At 35.3% G+C, this 6,993-nt stretch overlaps 1 long non-coding RNA gene across 2 annotated transcripts; it reads left to right on the top strand.

The window, feature by feature from the left end:
- Positions 1 to 261: 261 nt before the first annotated feature.
- Positions 262 to 6,270, top strand: LOC130459167 (uncharacterized). Of its 2 annotated transcripts, none has more exons than XR_008918357.1 (8): positions 262 to 439; positions 763 to 826; positions 2,944 to 2,986; positions 3,067 to 3,477; positions 3,614 to 3,727; positions 4,229 to 4,304; positions 4,421 to 4,576; positions 5,977 to 6,270. It is a non-coding gene; the product is annotated as an uncharacterized lncRNA (long non-coding RNA). The 2 variants fall into 2 exon arrangements; XR_008918356.1 differs by having other exon boundaries at positions 263 to 439; positions 2,944 to 2,977.
- Positions 6,271 to 6,993: the final 723 nt, after the last annotated feature.

Genomic DNA, 6,993 nt, shown 5'->3' with positions numbered 1-6,993 from the left:
CCAGGCCCAATTGCACTTTATAGCTTTGATTTCGAAAACATCTGTAGCTACTCACTATTACAAAAGCCTTGGTTTTTAGACGCCAAGAGCTCGACGCTTGAGTACAGGCGTTGAGTAGAAAAATTCCCTCCCGCTTTTTCTCGACGCTATTCGGAGTCGAGGTGTTTAGACAGCTTAAAGTGTCGCGGAAACATGTGCCTTGCACGTGTACATGTCAGTTCACCCTTTAGTTGGAATACGGAGTATGAGCTTTCCCTTCTTGTCCATATCAATGAAAAATAAAACTTAAAAAACCGCCTCCTTCATACCCCGTACCACCATAACTTTCAAACCCTAAAAATTCATCATCTCCCACACGGGTTAGAGCTACGATTAACCCCATAATTTTGGATGAATTGTGTACTCAATTTCCCTTCCTTGTGCTACTTGAATTTCGGAGGTACCAATTAAACTATTTCATGTCATATTCCCCTGGTTAATTTCTTGCAATGTTCTATTTTTTTGTGATTTTGTAATTTCGTTAACTTTCTTGCTCATATAATGAATTTTAGATAGTTTCTTTCCTCTAAATTTCAGAATTTCTAGTGTTTTCATTTAATTATTCATCTCGAATAAATTTTATTTTCGTGTCTTGCTATTCCAGTTCTTGATTCCGATTTCGTTTGCACCCTTTTCATTTTCTCGATTCTTCTCAATTTCCAAATTCTTTGATTAGTTGTTTGATTTGAGTAACTTATTTTTTGTTATTTGTGTATTTTTTAGGTTTATTTTCCCTTTTTCACGAAGAGTGGAGGTTTGAACGAAGATTGGAGGTTTAAAATTGAAGGTATTATTTTGTCTCCCATGTTCTGAATTTGTTGGGTATTTTAGGTTTTTGTTCAAGTTGAACTTTTTGTGCTAGATCTTGTTCTAGTCTATGAATTGAAGTCTGTCGACAATGAAATAGTGTCATGTTCGTCCTTTCTTTGTCATTCTGTAGATTTCTCTCATCTTTCTTTCTCCTGACTTCATATTCGATTAATGTTGAGTTATCATTTGGGTACATTATTATATGTCTACGCTTTTAATATTTGGTATCATTCGATTCTGCTATGTCCAATTGGGTTTTTAATTTGTTTTTTTTCAATTCAGTTTAAGTATAGGAAATTTGGCAGAAAATAATACAACTTATTGTGTAGATCCGAATTTAAAGTTGTTTGTTCTTAGTCAAATGAATCGGTATATGCTTGATTGGGTTGACGATGATGTTAATGTGCTGATTTAGTTTTGTGATTAATTTGTGAAATGCTGGGATTTGTGAATTGTATTCTGTGGGAATTGTATTATATAAAATTCAGTGAAATCAATAGGGAGTACTTGGACATCTTCCTTGTTATCTCCTTTATCTTGACCCTCTTCAAAACCTGATGCTCTCATGTCAAGAAGTTTTGTTTGGCTACTGGTGACCAGACTTCTCCTTATTATTGGTTTAGATTGTTGTCCTTGTTTTTCCAAACATCCATGTACCCGGTCACCAATCACTATGCTTCTGTTGTCTTGCAAGATACAATAGTTACTAGTTATTTAGTTTGTACGTTAAGAGGGGATTAATGTTCAGGGAATTGGCGTTACTATTGTTGCTTTAATTAGGTATTGGAGTTTACTTGGACTGATTTTGATGAATGTGACTGAAGTTTTGCTTCTTGAGTCTGCAACCTTTTATTGTGAGGCTGAGAAATGAAAAATGAAAGGTTGAGAAGGTAATGGAAGGTTGAGAAATGAAATACTTGAGAAGGTAATGGAAGGTTGAAAGACCAAGTTCAGGAGTGATTCTTTTTTAATATTGTGAGGTGGGTTAAGCCATCTTTTTCTCCTGGTCTTATGGAAATATTATTGCCCCTTCAACTCTGTCTTAGTCGGTGGCCTTGTTAGAATGAAGCACTAATTTGACTGGTAATGGTAATTGTAATCTCTCATGTGGCCCTAGTTGATTCTCATCTTGAGGTGAACAACTTGATCTAGTATCTTGATCCTCTATTAAATGGTATGATTATTTTTTTCTACTAACTACATCTTCTTCATCCAGTGTTGCTCTGTGCTTTGTTCAAACAAAAGAAATCAAGTACACAAAATTGATTATTCACTATTAAAAATTAATTTTGAGCTGTGTATACCTAAGCTTTGATGGATTAGTGAAGGGACGCTTGTTAATTTAAGTTATATGGTTGTTCCCCTTTATTAGCTGAGTTGTCTTACTTCCCTCTCACTCCTTTACACTAATCCACTGCGGAAAGGCTTCTATGGCTTGTATCAAGTCAGAATGCAAGTGGAATGAATTTGCAAATAGCTCACTCGTTTTAGTTATGGGTAAAAATTGCCTTGCAAATTAAAGGGTTTTTCACCCCTTCTCTTTCTTTCTATATATCTTACCTTCATTGTCAATTTCGGAGTACATGTTTATATGATTTAATAAGTCTTGTTAACGATATAGGGAATATACAGGGATTTGATGTTACAATAGGTTAAAATTTGAGATGGATGTTGGTCATCTCTTTCTTACGTGCTGCTAGAGATTTTTAATAAAAATTTTGGGGTTTGGAGGGTATGATGTTACTAGAGATTTTTAATAAAATTTTGGGCTTTTTCAAAGTTGGAGATGTTACCCAGTTAATAACTATTGTTCGAAGTAGTTTGAAAAGTTTTGGAGAAATAATTAGAGTAAATTATTGGAGCATTGTTGTTCTAGCTAAATTGCGGGTTCTTAACTCGACATGAAAGTAATCTGAAATCACGAGCATCAGGAATCCAGCCTACATCCTGTGTTTTCTATTGGCTCTACCTTATTATTCTTCACTTAGAGATGATACTGCTGACAACTTTCACCTTTTCTTAATCTTTGCATCAGTTTCTTCTTTTTTTTACCATTGAGATGATCTGATGCGGTTCTGTTTTCGTCTATTATAGGTGTCTAATCAGGAGGAAGACATGCCGAACATGGGTATTCATGGTTTATTCGCTACTCTTGAAACATGTTTGTTCTATTTTTCTTGCAGCGTTAACAACTTAACCTGAGGTTTATTTTTATAGGTATTCTGTTCTGTTAGGCAAAGCCTAAACTTAGGCCCTTGTTCCATACTCCCTTGGCCGTGATGTCAAACAGAGAGAAAATCACTTTCCAGTACTTCAAGAAGCTGTTTGCTCAAGTTACAAACCCTCCCATTGATCCTATCATGGAGAAAATTGTGTCATCCATAGAGTGCATGATTGGTCCTGGAGGTGATCTCACATAAATGAGTGAGGAGCAGTGTCATCGTCTCTCACTGATGGGGCCTATTTTATCCATTAAAAAGATTGAATTAAGAGGTTGGCGTAGCAACGTAATTCATATCACTTATCCCAAGACCCTGGGCAGGAAAGGCTTGGAGCAAACGTTGGACAGGATCTGTGCTGAAGCTAGGGATACAATAAAGGTTACACGGTTTTGGTGCTTTTTGACAAGTATGTCTAATCTCTAATGTGTCACTTTATCAATTTTTTCTTGTCCAAATGAGTAAAAAGAAAAGAAGAAATTTCTTTTCACAAATTAAGTGATGTGACTAATCTCTTTATTTGTCCCTTTCTTTCTCTTTTGTAGCTTTCGCGCCAAGTGTAGTTGCAGTGAGCTCTCTATTGCGTGTACGACGAAGAACCCTTTGATAATATCATCATATCACATTGTCTGGTTCTCCAATGTGTGCTTCTGATATAGGTTAGATTGCTTCTCTCAACATACATATTCATTCTTACAATATAAAGTATGGTCATATTATATAAATTGCAAATAAATACTCTTACTGCTCTTTATAACTAATGAAATTAATATTAATCCATAATTAATATTCATTCTTACAGTATGAACTTCTTGACTATGTCAATCATCTATGTGGTTTCAATGGTATTCAACAATAGATAAATGATACTCATGTTCATTTTGATTTCAATTTCGAACCCATTAAATTGTTTTTTTCTTTTTGGTTTTCTGGTGATACAATCTAGGTTTAAATTGACTTTCTGGGCAAAAATTTAATGGAATTTAGGGGGTTACAAAATTCTATCGAATTTAGGGGGTTAAAAATTGAATTGAATTTAGGTTTTCATGGATTGTATGGTTTTGATGTTTGGGAATCAAATAAAATTCATGAACTGAAAAATAGCATTTTTGGTTGATCACGAGGGAATCCCCCTGATTTCAGCATCCTTTCTGTGACAGTGATGATGCTATTGCTGCACTCCTTGAAAGTTCTGGAGAATCTTTGGATGAATTAAGTCTTAATAACATCTCCAAGGTATCAATCTAACTTCTTTCTGATGCCTGCTGTCTGTCTTTCTCCTGCTGTTCTTGGGAAGCCTGAACGGTGGAGCGATCTATAGTTGGATTCTCAGAGTATGCTATTTTCTGTAGGTTGGCCAGAATACCACCATTTATCTTGCCAGGCGTTGCAAAAATCTCGAGTTCTTGGATCTTTCATGGTGTCGCCTCCTTACAGACGAGACACTAGGATTAATTGCAGACAGTTGCTGGTCTCTCAGGTTGCTCAAAATTTTTGGTTACACACAGGTAAATAATTTTTTTGTTCATGGCTTGTAATGATAAGCAGTTGGGACTATTCGTTATGCTTTCCTATTGCCATTGGTTTATAACTGATTTTCCATGCCAGATCTTTGTTTATACTAATTTGTATTTGTGTTTATACCAATTTGTATTTATACTAACAAGTAAGTAACGTGCATGAAGTTCATTACCAACTCTCCCTACTTATTCTAGTGCAAACCAGTAATGTGCATACTAGCAATTAGATCATTGACTAAGTTACTGATCGTATCTATTCTAAAATAACAATGACTGCTCTTGTGACGGTCAGTCTCTGATTTGTTAAGGAGATAGGTGATGTATGGAGTGGAAAGGGGTTGTTGATAATGAGAGATGTTAATAATAAGTAATGAGTGATGACATTCAATTCCACAGAATGCTTATTTGAGGACTACACTACTAACAAGATATTGGTTGTTAGATCAAAGTTATACATACTATTTGGACTGACTTGTTGCCTAGCAAGTTTCCGGTGTTATAATCTATTTTAGATTTTTTGGAGCATGATGAGACACTTCACAAGAAAGTAAACTATTTTAGATCTTGATTATGGAACCGAATATTTCATCATCAGCGTGGGTCTCTGTTTTTAGGTAAGGACATTGTGAATCACAGGAGCATAGGTGTTCCTAGGATAGGGTAGGGTACAGGTGTTCACAGGAGCACAGAAGGATAGGTGTTCACCCAAGACATTTATTTGAATGTCTCTTCTCCTATTGTTTCCTGTCCACATCACACCCTTTCCTCATCTTCCAACTCAAACTTACCTATTTTTGTACCTGTTATTCTTCCTGTGTTCCTAAACTACCTTCCAAACATAATGATTTTGTCCACTCTATACCTGTCGTAAGACTTAGATAAATACAAATACCAGAAGACATTTTCTTCCTCTTCTCATTCATTTTATGTTTTTTTAAACTCAAATCCTACTTTTTGTTCTTTCATCTCAAATGTGATGGTTTGTCTTGAGCCATCATCCTATAAGAAAGCTAAAGATCGTCCAGGTCGGGTTGATTCCGTAGACAAAGAAATTCAGGCTTTAGAATCAAATGAAACAGAGTAACCTACTGGTCTTCCTAAGAGTAAGAAGGGCCATAGGTTTAACCTATTGATCTTCCTAAAGTTGCACTAGAAAAACCGTTCTTCTAATTAACCAAGGTAATGAATTCCTTCTGCAGTCATGATGAATACGAAATAATGAACCTACATGAAAAACTAATAGGCTAAAGTCCAAAAGATAGGTAAACAATTTGCGTGATTAAAATATTTATATGAAATTCTCCTCATGTTGTATTTAATTTCCTTCGTGGTTTTGGTTTCCGACTTATTATGTACTTATTATATTTTAATTGTATTTTTCTTTGAAGGTCGTCCAACGTGATAAGGTGCAAAAGCAGCATGAAGGCCAAGACAGTTGAGCTTCATATGAGCTACTACCATCGATCATCTATATGTAGTATATACAGTATATCCTAGCTAGTTAGCTTTTCTAAGTTTTAGTTTTAATTTCTTGGGTTTGATTTATGATGTTGTTTTTTACTGTTGGTTAGGATTTTGGTTAGTAATATTGATGCGTGTATGTTTATTTGGATTCTGGTTAGTAACGTACGTGTACGTACTATGAATTTTAACTACTTAAGTTAATTTTATTGTTAATTGAAGACCAGTTATTCACAATTTAAGTTTCATTGATCTTGTGTTGCACTTTATTTTTAAATTTATAATTGTGATGAGTAATGTTTTATTATATATATATATATATATGATACATGAATAGGTACGAGTAATAAAAAGAGCTTATATGCAATACAGAATACGTGAAAAAAAACCTTCTACAAGTAAATGTGGACGCTTTTTGGAATCGTGTTATCGTAAGCATTAAGATTAAAATTCACGCCAACTTCTTGACGCTTTTAATCGTCGACAACCGAAATTTCTGGACGCTTAATGGCGTCGAGAAAATAAAATAGTTAAAAGGTGGGCATAGCGGGAAAATAATGTTGTCGACACCAATATCAAAAGTCTAGACGAAGAAAAGCGTCGAGGTTCTCGACGCCGAACAAAAATTGGGGTCTGCAAATGGCGTCGTCATTCTTGACGCCTAAAAGCGCCGAGAAAATTCTCGACTGTCATTTTCTCGACGCTTCTAGAAAGCGTCGAGGTCTAAATTAGCGACGCTTTAAGGCGTCGTAAAATGGTTAAAAAAGAGTCTTCAAAAGGCGGGATTTGTAGTAGTGACTCCCAATGACAAAGTGAGGGAGTTTCTGCGCACCTTTAGATCCTTCCAATGACAAAGTGAGGAAGTTTCTATACTATCAGTTGACTAATCCCAATGACACGTGAGGGATATGTCGACATTTCAAGTGATGACCCTTAAGTCAAAT

This window comes from Spinacia oleracea, chromosome 4, assembly GCF_020520425.1.
Source record: "Spinacia oleracea cultivar Varoflay chromosome 4, BTI_SOV_V1, whole genome shotgun sequence".
In the NCBI taxonomy this organism is placed as follows: Eukaryota; Viridiplantae; Streptophyta; class Magnoliopsida; order Caryophyllales; family Amaranthaceae; genus Spinacia; species Spinacia oleracea.
The sequence above is the reverse complement of the archived record's forward strand: the minus strand, read 5'-3'. Positions and strand labels throughout refer to the sequence as shown.